At 38.5% G+C, this 11,650-nt stretch overlaps 1 pseudogene; it reads right to left on the bottom strand.

Moving 5' to 3' along the window:
• Nucleotides 1-7,075: 7,075 nt before the first annotated feature.
• Nucleotides 7,076-7,219, bottom strand: LOC114498367 (annotated as a pseudogene).
• Nucleotides 7,220-11,650: the final 4,431 nt, after the last annotated feature.

Genomic DNA, 11,650 nt, shown 5'->3' with positions numbered 1-11,650 from the left:
GAAGTGCCTATCCAGGTCCCTTGCCCATTTTTTAATTGGATTGTTTGGGAGTGTTTTTGGCCTTGAGTTTTGTAAGTTCTTTATATATTTTGGATATTAACCTCTGATGTATTGGAGAATGTTCTTCCATTCTGTGGGGTTTTTTTAAAGGTATTATTTATTTACTTTTAGAAAGAAGGGAAAGGAGAAAGAAAGAGAGGGAGGGAAACATTGATTGGTTGCCTCTCACACATCCCCAACTGGGGACCTGGCCTGCAACCCAGGTATGGGCCCTGACTGGGAGTCGAACCCATGTCCTTTTGGTTTGCAGGTGGGCACTCAATCCACCGAGCCACCCCAGACGAGGCTTTTTTGTTGTTGTTGTTGTTGATGTTGATAGTTCTTTGTTGTGCAAAACTTTTTAGTTTGACATAATCCCATTTGTTCATTTTTTCTTTTGTTTTCCTTGCCTGGTGAGATACATCAGATAAATATTGCTATGAGCAATGTCTGAGATTTTACTGCCTATGTTTTTTTCTAGGATTTTTATGGTATCAGGTCTAATATTTAAGTCTTTTAATCCATCTTGAATTTATTCTTGTGTGTAATGTAAAAAGGTGGTCTATTTTCATTTTTCTGTACATATCTGTCCAGTTTTCCTAACACCATTTATTGTATAATCTATCTTTAGCCCATTGTATGTGCTTGTTTCCTCTAATATTAATTGACTATAAAGCTGTGGGTTTATTTCTGGGGTCTCTATTCTGTTCCATTAATCTATACATCTGTTTTTATGCCAGTACCATGTTGTTTCAATTACTATAGCCTCATAGGATATAGTTTGATATTGGGTAGCATGATTCCTCCAACTTTGTTCTTCTTTCTCAGGATTGTTGCTATTCAGGGCCTTTTGTGGTTCCATATAAATTTTTGAAATATTTGTTCTAGTTCTGTGAAATATACCATTGGAATCGTGATAGGAATTTCACAGAATCTATAGATTGCTTTGGATAGCATGGACATTTTAATGATGTTAATTCTTCCTTTCCATGAACATGGTATGTGCTTCCACTTATTTGTATCTTCTTCAATTTCTTTCCTCAGTGTTATAATTTGCCAAGTACAGGTTTTTTACATCCTTGGTAGATTTATTCCTAGGCATTTTATTCTTTTTTAAGCAATTGTGAATGGAATTGTTTTCTTAATTCCCTTTTTTGTTAGTTCATTATTGGCATATACATTTTTTTATATTATATTTATTTATTTTTAGAGAGAGGGGAAGGGAAGGAGAAAGAGAGGGAGAGAAACATCAGTGCATGAAAGAAAGGTTGCCTCTTGCACACCCCAAACTGAATATTGTCAGCCCCTGAGTATTGTCCCAAGGGTTTCTTAGGCACCTCATTCTTTTAAGTTCTTTTTTCTTTTTGCTGCTCTACTTGGGTGTTTTTTCTACCTTGTCTTCCAAATCACTGATTCAATCCTTTGCTTCGTGTAACTTATTGTCTGTTCCTTCTGGTGTATTATTTATTTCAAATATTGCATTTTTAAATTTATGACTGGTTCTTTTTTTATTGCTTCTGTCTTTTTTTAATGCTGTTGAGTGTGTCCTTATAATCATTACTCTAAAGTCTGTAACTGATAAATTACTTGCCTCCCTTTCATTTAGTTCTCCTTCTGGAGGATTCTCCTATTCTTTCACTTGGGGCCTGTTTCTTTGTCTTCCCATTTTGACTGCCTCCTCGTGTTTGTCTCTATACAGGTAGATCTGCGATAGACTCTGGTGCAGACCTATCTCTAATTAACAACTTCAAACAATTGTTAACAAATGATTAACAAATAATTTATATTTCTTTACCAATAGTTTATCTTACAGAAATAAATTTCCTAAATGTATTACTCACTGTAATGGCTTATTTTATGTACCAGCCTGATTGGGCCACAGGGTGCCCACATATATGGTTAATTATTATTCTGGGTATGTCTGTGAGGGTGTTTTGAATTAGGAGACTGAGTAAAGCAGGTGGATCTTTCCAATATGGGTGGGCCTCATCCAATCAGTTGAAAGCATGAATAGAATAAAAAGCTTAATAAGAAAGAATTTTTCTCTGCCTGGTTGTCTTTGAGTTGAGACATGGGTCCTCTTGCCTTTGGACTCTGACTCAGGTGGGAACTAAGCCATCTGCTCTCTTGGGTCTCTAGTCACTGACTGCAGCTCTTGATTCCTGCAGATCTTGGTCAATGAGACCATTCCTTATAATAATTCTGTCTCTCTATTGGTAGATCAGTAGATCAGGCAAGGAAGAGAGAGATGATAGATAACAGACAGATCGAGAAGACAGATATCCTTTTGTATGACTGTGTCACTCATTCTTTCTCACAAGAACCCATACTAATATACCTACTAAATAAGAGTTTGTTTTCCTAAGCTCAATTTGTTCACATTTCAAAAACTTCAATTTAGTATCTTTTTTTTTTGATGAATCATAAAATGTTCTGAAATGCCATTCTGGGAGACTGTCCTAGGAAGTCAGTGTGGTGCAGATAGAGCTTGTGGTTGGGAGTCAGACTGATGTCAGCTGAATTCTGGTTGTGTCACTTACCAGCAGTGTGACTTTAGACAAGTCATTAAATCCCTCAAGATTCAGGTTCCTTATTTGAAAATAGGGCTAATAAATTATGTCTCATCAGGTTGTTGTATTGCTGTGGGAGGCTCGGTTCTTCTTGCTGACACAGTAAAGAATTGCAGATCAGCAAGCCTATTAGTGTGTAAGCAAAGTCTATTAGTGATATGTTTGGAAGAGAAGGGGCCTAGCAGGGGTGAGTGAGAAAGGCATAGGCACTTGGTTTCTTTGTCTTCAGGACTTATATAATTTGTGGGGTGGAGTGAGGGAATTACATATCAGTTTGGTGGGAGAAAGTGGTGCATACTCTTCCAAGGGAGGGTCTGACCTCCTAAGCATAAGTATGGGTAGAGGTCTGTTAACTCAGATTTTTATCTTGCTCCAGACCACCTCTTGTTATCCTGTTAAAAACAGATACTTGTGCCTCACCTGGTGTGACTCAGTGGATTGAGTGCTGGCCTACAAACCAAAGGGTCGTTGGTTTGATTCCAGGTCAGGGCACATTCTTGGGTTGTGGGTTAGGTTCCCAGTAGGTGAAGCACAAGATGCAAACACACATTGATGTTTCTCTCCCTTTCTTTCTCCTCCCTTCCCCCTCTCAAAAATCTTAAAAATACCCCCCAAAACCCAGATACTTGGCTGGAGGCAGTTAATCAAATGTGAGTTCTTTCTGCAAGTACTATGGACATCCTCCCATCCCTCCTCCTCCTCCCAGCTCTCCTTCTCCTAAACTTATATCTACCAGTATCAACAGGTAGTGCTGGGCTTGTAAGTACTCTCTTAAAGTTAGCTCCTTTGACTGTGATTCTGAACAGAAGAACATTATTACTTGGCTATCTGATCATGAAACCAGCCTGCAAGAATGTGAGCTAGGGCTTGAGGGGTAGGTGAGTGGAAATGGTAGAAGCAAACCAGTTTATTTCAATATACCCCAAAGTAAATCTAAAGCCCATGATAAGTTGAATATTTTCTCCCTGCCAAGAAAATGTGGGTTGTGTCCCTCAGTTTGCATTAAAAATGTCATGATAATACTATGATTTTCACTCTACTTTTCTTTACTAACAGAAGCTCATGGGTACTTAGTTTTCAGGAAGAGAAAGAGGCCCAGCGGTTTACCTTTATTCCCATGTATAAATGGAGAACCTGAGATTCAGCAATGGTGTCTTTCCTGAAAGAACATGACACGTCAGCCCCTAAGTTCAAATATCTCTCCAGGCACACAGTCGACCAGTGATGTGGGGTCCTTTGTAGACCTGTATGCCAGGTGCAGTGAGAATACAAAATAAAGAGAAGGCATTGCTCTTCTTTCAATATAAGGTAAAGAGAGAATAAATCTTGGGGGGGGGGGGGTGTAGAAACATGTCCTATTAGGAATATATGTATTTGTATTGCGATTCCTTCAAGTCTCTGCTCAAATTTTACTTTCTCAATGTCACCTACCTTGATCACTCTGTTAAGTACTGGAGTCCACCCCCTGCCAATTACTTCTAATTATCCATTTCCTGCTGCACTTTTTACCTGACCTATATAATGCCTATTACATAATCAACATTTTTAGATTTAATTTTTATTATCTCTCCCTCTACACACACACTAGATTGTAAACTCCGAAAGTATGAGATAATCTCTATTAGTCACTGTTGTATCCCAAGTGTTCAAACAATACTTAACATACATGAGGTACTCTAAGTATGTGTGGAGTAAGGAGGTTCTGAGAAACTACAGGTGAGTTTCAGGATAACAAAGACATTTTGAACACATACATTTGCTCCCAAACCTTAGTAAAACAACAATAAAGGGATTTTTTTTTAAAAGAGGCATATTCCAATGAGGACAAAAAGAATGGGAGAAGATACCACAATAAGACTTTGGAAGCTAGAAAACAGATGGATGAGTAATAACTGCTTTAGTTATCTGTGGAAATAGATCTGCCAATACAAAAAAAAAAAAACCCTTAAAAGACAGGAGGATCAAAATATTCCCTCAAACTAGAATTGATATTCTTAAAAGAATAAGAGAAAATATTGCATTCATGGAATAAGATGCAATAAAAAAAAATTCTAAAGGAACTTCTGAAAATTAAAGTATGATAGCAGATCTTTAAATCTCAACAGAAGGTTTGTAAAATGAAGTTAAGGAAGCCACCTAGAAAACCAAATAAAAGAAAAGGACATGGAAAATAAAAGAAAAACATTTAAAAGCATAGAGGATCAACTCTGGAGATTAGAGAGTAAGAGAACAAAAAAAAGAAAGAGAAAAAAAGGAGAAGGAGAAGGAGAAAGTGAAGGCAGTATTAATTAATTAATCCTCCCACACACACAAATTCTCAGAAAGATAAGCATTTCTAGATTGAAAAAAATCCACCAGAAGTCCTTGATTTTGGATGAAAATGGATCCACATCAAGGCACATCATCATGAAATTTTGGAAAACCGAGCACAAAGAGAATACCTTAAGAATAGTCTTTTCCCCCTGGCTGGTGTAGTTCAGCAGATTGAGTGCCAGCCTGTGAACTGAAGGGTCACTGGTCAATTCCCAATCAGGGGACATGCCTGGGTTGCACCAGGTCCCCATTGGGGCACGTGTGAGAGGCGATTACTGTCTCTCTCGCACATCAGTGTTTCTCTCCCTGTGTCTCTCCCTCCCTTCCCATCTCTCTAAAAATAAATAAATAAATAAAATCTAAAAAAAAAAAAAATAGTCCTTTCAGTGAGACTCACAGAGAATGCATTTGTTTAAAACAAGGAGAAACCAAGAACAAGGAACACAAAGGATCTAGGAGCAGCGAGTCCAACCTAGGAGAGAAGAAATGGGCACCTCTAGAATGAAATTGAAGAGAATTCCCAGAACAAGAGCTGGGCCGCAGGCTTAGCAACTCTTCCAGGTTCGACTAGGTGAGAAGGCTCCGGGAGAGGTTTCTTCTAGAAGATGAAATTGATAGAATACCCAGTGTGACCGAAAGTATTGAGAAGAGATAATGTCTGCGGCCATACCACCCTGAATGCACCCGATCTCGTCTGATCTCGGAAGCTAAGCAGGGTCGGGCCTGGTTAGTACTTGGATGGGAGAAGAGATAATGACGATTGTTTGAGGTTGGGTTGAATTAATGATAGGTACACAGAAAACAAAACAAAACAAAACAAAACAAAACATATTAGATCCAGAGAAAACAAAAAGCTGTGCAAGCGAGAAATCATAGATCTATTACTTGTCCATGTGTGAATAATATTTACATAGTGATAGCAATATAAACATTGAATATAAACATGACCAAAAATCACAACACAGCACTGCTGGGAGGCCAGGGAAAGTGGCGTGCACACACCCACGGGGATGAGTGAGTGACTGTGTGGTGGTGGGGATGGTGAAGAAGGTGAAATGCTCATCTTTCATGGCAAGAGGTCAATAAATAATGCATAAACATTTTTTAAATCAGCAAGTAGCGATAGAAGCATGTCATCTAGAGATACAGAGATAAGTGCCAAAATAGTCAGTTAAAAAAAGAGTTAAAAATGGTTACCTCTGAGAAGCAGAGAGTGGTGACAAGGGATGGAGAGAGTATTGCTGTTTTCAAAACAAGCCTTATATAACTACTTGACTCTTTAAACTATGTGCAAGAATAACTTAGGTGTAAAATGGAAACAAAATGTAAAGAAACTACAAGAGACTTTTCAAGGGAACAAACTCCCTTAGGACACAGCCCCCACCCACCCAAACCTTGTCTCATCTCCTGTGTCACCATCCTCCCGGCACACCACCACCACCTCTACCCCCAAACCAGGTTACCAAGAGAGGAAAGAGAGACGCTGCTTAAATCTGGCCTCTGTCAGAATTCTGTTGGAGCCCTGGGTCATTTTTATTCCATTATTAGTAGATTAATTCTTCCTAGGCAATTTAAAGCGTCTCTACTGAAGGTACAGATTGTCTTTCCCAATGTGTTTCCTTTTCCTTACATTCCATTTAATATCTTGATTCCAAAACCCTTGATTCTAAATGCACCTTCTACCCCTTTCTCTAGGTTCTCCTTAGAAGCAGGGATGGCCTCATGGTCCATCTGCATTTGGTAGGTGCTTACATTTGTCAAGTCTTCAACATTTGGGTAATAGACTATTTTGTTACCTTTTCAACTCACTGGATTGCTGTCACCAAGGATAAAAGGTAGAGGTGCTATTAGCTATGGTTAATTTTTTGTACAGGATACTACCTGTGTTTTTTCTTTCTCTTTCACTAGGAATTCTACTGGTTCTGATTTTAAAACTGGTCCATGACATACCGTCTGGAGGACAAAGGTAGAGTGACCTGGGTAGTTCAGGTGTGTGCATCCATTCATTGCTCAGTACTCACAGGAGAAGAACGTCTCATTTTAGACTAGCTGAACACAAAACAAGACACTTTGCACAGTCCTTGGCTCTGACTAAACAACCCTCTCACTTGTGATAGACAAGGTGTGCTTATCCTTGGGTTTGTTTTTTTTTTTTGGTTCCACTACGACAAATTATGCCATCGAGTTTCCCACATTGGGGGAAATCACAGGGGTCGGCACACCCAGAGTGCCGTGGGTAAGCTTCTCCCCGGGAAGCTACCTTCGTGACTATGGTGTCTCCCCTGCCAGGTGAGCAGGTCCTATTTTCAGTTACAGAATTAGAAGATATATTTAATATCTTGGAAGAAAGAATCGTAATTCAAAAAGGTCTCAACAGTTTCCAAAGTTAAGAATGCCAAATAAATGAAATTTACCAGGGATACTTTTAAAGTCGCATACTGATGTTCAAAATATTAACTTCACAAACATAGCATGGGGAAGATTTAGCTTAAAAGTTCAAGTAAAAAAAGGGTGTAAGTCTTGCTAAGTGTACGCTTAGTGGCAGCGGGGAGTGTCTGGGGGGTGGCTGCCAAATAAACAAATAAATAAATACTTCTACCCCTGAAACTAACATAAAGTAATATTGAATGTCAACTATAATTAAGTTAAAAAGCATCAATAAAATGTGAAAAAGACAAAAATGAAAATGTCACCATTAAATAGAATTGCAAAGAGCAAATAAACAGCAGTTAAATAACAGACATGAAATGTTGCTCATATGTCAAGAAACAACAAGAATGCTGTTTCTAGAGTTTGAAACATTGATGCATGAGGTTGTTATGGTGTCAGAATTATTTTAGATTAAAAATGAACCTGGTGCAGATGAATAATTCTGTTTATTAAAAGAAAGGAGAGAAAAAAATGCTTCTTTGTCTACCTCACTCAGTTCATCAATAAATCTTTACCAGGGATCTGCAATGTGTCTGGTGTGAGGAAAGTGTTGTGACAGGAAAGAGCCACAGGAAGAAGTTAAGGATCTTTGAACAGGTCGGTACTAGGGAATGATGGCAGGAATGATAACATGTCTGATAGTGTTTGGATGAATCACTCCCATTATTTCTATCCTAATGCACATCCTCTTTCTTACATTCCACTTAATATCCTAATTCCAAAACCCTTGATTCTAAATGCACTTTCTACTCCTTCCTTCTCTAGCCTCTCCTTCTTTAGAAGCAGGAATGGCCCAGAGTCCATCTGCTTTTGGCAGGTCCTTTTGACCTTAGCTGCCCTATAAGTCAATTACAATCACCAATTTAAAGATGAGGAAATGAGGCTCAGAGAAGTAAATCACTGATTCTCAAACATTTTGCTCTCAGGAACTCTTTACACTCTTTTAATAATTGAGGTACCTCCCACCATACACAAAAATTAAGTTGAAATGGATCAAAGACCTAAATGTAAGAGCTAAACGATTAAACTCTTAGAAGAATACTGAAGTGTAAATCTTTGTGGCTGACTTTGGATAAGGTGATTTCTCAGATATATCAAAAGCATAAGCAACAACAGAAAAAAATAGATAAGTTGTACTTCATCAAAATTTTTAAAATTTGTGCTTCAAAAGATACTATCAAGAAAGTGAAAAGACAACCCACAAAATGAGAAAAATATTTGCAAGTTATATGTCTGATATGGGACAGAATATACAAAAAAACTCTCATAATTTAACAATTTAAAAAATAATTTAATTTTTAAATGGGCAAAGGATTTGAATAGACATTTCTCCAGAGAAATAAGCAAATGACCAATGAGCACATGAAAAGATGCTCAACATCATCAGTCATTGGGGAAATGCCAATGTATGGGAGGAAGTCATTTTCTTCTACCCTTACAGGTTATCCTGGCTGGTCTAATAATTAAGTTGACATGAGATAGATTAACAAGAAAAAATAACCATGTTTAACTATGTACACACATGTGGGAACCCTCACATACATAAGAGAGTCAGAGACCCTATACACACGAGAAGTTCAGAGACAAAAAGGTAAAATGAGGCATATACAACATCCTGAGCTGAGGAATGAGGTCAGGAGCTGCAGCTTCAGAGGGAAGGAAGATCATCTGAAGGGCAATAAGAAGAGCAGATGTTCAGTAATTAGATGTTTTCCATGCCTTATAGAATGGTCATAAAAAAGTTATTTCTGGTGATAACTCTTACTATAGGCAAGGCTCCAAATTTAAGTTCCTCCAGGGGAAGGTAAAAGTTTCTCTTGAGCCTGCAGGGCTTTGATTACCTTAAGCTCAAAATATTCCACGTGCCAAGTAGCACATCTTGAAGAGGCCTGTTCTGAACCCCTTCATCAATCAAAACCATAATGAGATACCACTGGACACTCACATGAAAAAGACACTAATAAATGTTGGTAAGGAAGCAGAGAAATGGAAATCCTCGGCTGGTAAAAATGTAGAATGTTGCTGCTGCATTTGAAAACTGGCAGTTTCTCAAAGATTAAACAGAGAGTTATGATATTGGTCTCTCTAGCATTTTGAATGTACCTTTCATTCATGTGTGATTATATAACATTGTGCTTTGTTTATTTGGAAAATATTGGTTCACTGAGTTACGCAAATCTTCCAAAATGCTGATACATTTCATTCTACAATATCAAAAACATCACATTCATTAATATCACCACTGATTTTATCAGATGTCATTAATTACTGGGAAGCTAGCAAACTCAGTGCCACATGTAGGATTTCCAAAATCTTAATTTTTCTTGAAAGCTCAAATTTTACCTTTGGAACAAGTATTTTGGGGAGATTTTTAGAGAGTCCATAGATCACATATTGAAAACCTCTTCATTAAATGCTTCTCTCAAAGTCATGCCTGAAGAAAGTAATAGAACCACCACTTGAAACTAGGTCCTATTGACTCCTAGTCTAACAGTTTCTCCACTAAAATACCAAAATCAGTGCTATAGATATGAAGAATAACGTGAATTTTTATTAAATAACTACAATTCTACCAGAGGGCTAATGAGAAATTCAGTTAGTGGTTATCAGCCAGATGTGATCATTTTTAGCTCACCTAGTCCTTGTTATAAAGAGAGCTTAAATGTGTCTGAAATCATGAAGAGATGGAATATAGCTAAATTGAAACCATTTAACCTACATGCTAAAATTAAAACTCTTATCACCTCTTATACAGGACTTTCATGTACTTTAAATCATAGTCTTAAAACTAGGTGGAACCTGGAGAATTCCAGCCAGGATGAAGGAGTAGGTAGACATACTGTGCCACTTCACACAACCAAAAGAAGGACAAGAACAAATTTAAAAACAAACAAACAAACAAAATAACCAGAACTGACAAAAAATCAAACTGTAGGGAAGTCCAACAATCAAGCTATTAAACAAGAAACATTCATCCAGACTGGTAGGAGGGGTGGAGACCAGCAGCCAGGGTGGAGAGGACTTGCAGCAAGGCAGTGGCTGGAGGACTGGGCAGGAGAGGCCTCAGCTGGTGGATCAGGCAGCCCTACATCTGCGTGAGGATAAACCAGGAGGAACAACTGGGGAGCGAGACAGACCAAGCAACCCAGGATTCCAGCGAGAGGGAAAAAAGCCTCAAACCTCCGATTGTAAAAACCTGTGGGAGTTGCAGCAGTAAGAGAAACTCCCAGCCTCACAGGCGAGTTCATTGGAGAGACTCACAGGGTCCTAGGATATACAGAAAACCACCCACCAGGAATTAGCACCAGAAGAGCCCAGTTTGATTGTGGGTAGCAGGGGAAGTGACTGAAAGCCGGCAGAGAGCAGAGCAAATGATATTATTCCCTCTCAGACCCCTCCCCCATATACAGTGCCACAACTCAGCGACATGGGTTGCCCAGCCCTGGCAAATACCTAAGGCTCTGCTCCTTACTATATAACAGGTGTGCATAGCAAAAAAAAAAAAAAAAATATGGCCCAAATGAAAGAACAGATCAAAGCTCCAAAAGTAGAACTAAGTGATGAAAAGATAGTCAACCTATCAGAGGCACAGATCAAAACACTGGTAATCAGGATGCTCACAGATATGGTTGAGGATGGTCACAACATAGAGGAAAAAATGAAGGCTATGCAAACTGAAATAAAGGAAAATGCATAGGGAACCAACAGTGATGGGAAAGAAACCAGGACTCAAATCAACAGTTTGGACTACGAGGAAGAAATAAACATTCAACCAGAACAGAATGAAGAAACAAGAATTCAAAAACATGAGGAGAGGCTTAGGAACCTCCGGGACAACTTTAAACATTCCAACATCCGAATCACAGGGTGCCAAAAGAAGAAAAAGAAGAGCAAGAATTGAAAATTTATTTGGAAAAAAAAAAAGAAGTTCCCCAATCTGGTGAAGGAAATAAAATTCCAGGAAGTCCCGAAAGCTCAGAGTCCCAAAGAAGTTGGACCCAAGGAAGCATACACCATTACACATCATAATAACATTGCCCAAGATGAAAGCTAAGGAGAGGATCTTAAAAGCAGCAAGAGAAAAGGAGACAGTTACCTACAAAGGAATTCCCATAAGACTATCAGCTGATATCTCAAAAGAAACCTTACAGGCAAGAAGGGGCTGGAAAGAAGCATTCAAAGTCATGAAAAGCAAGGACCTACATCCAAGATTACTGTATCCAGCAAAGCTATCATTTAGAATGGAAGGGCAGATAAAGTGCTTTTCAGATAAGGTCAAGTTAAAGGAGTTCATCATC

Source organism: Phyllostomus discolor, chromosome 5 (assembly GCF_004126475.2).
Source record: "Phyllostomus discolor isolate MPI-MPIP mPhyDis1 chromosome 5, mPhyDis1.pri.v3, whole genome shotgun sequence".
In the NCBI taxonomy this organism is placed as follows: Eukaryota; Metazoa; Chordata; class Mammalia; order Chiroptera; family Phyllostomidae; genus Phyllostomus; species Phyllostomus discolor.
Note: the sequence above shows the minus strand (reverse complement) of the source record. Positions and strands in the feature narration are given on the sequence as shown.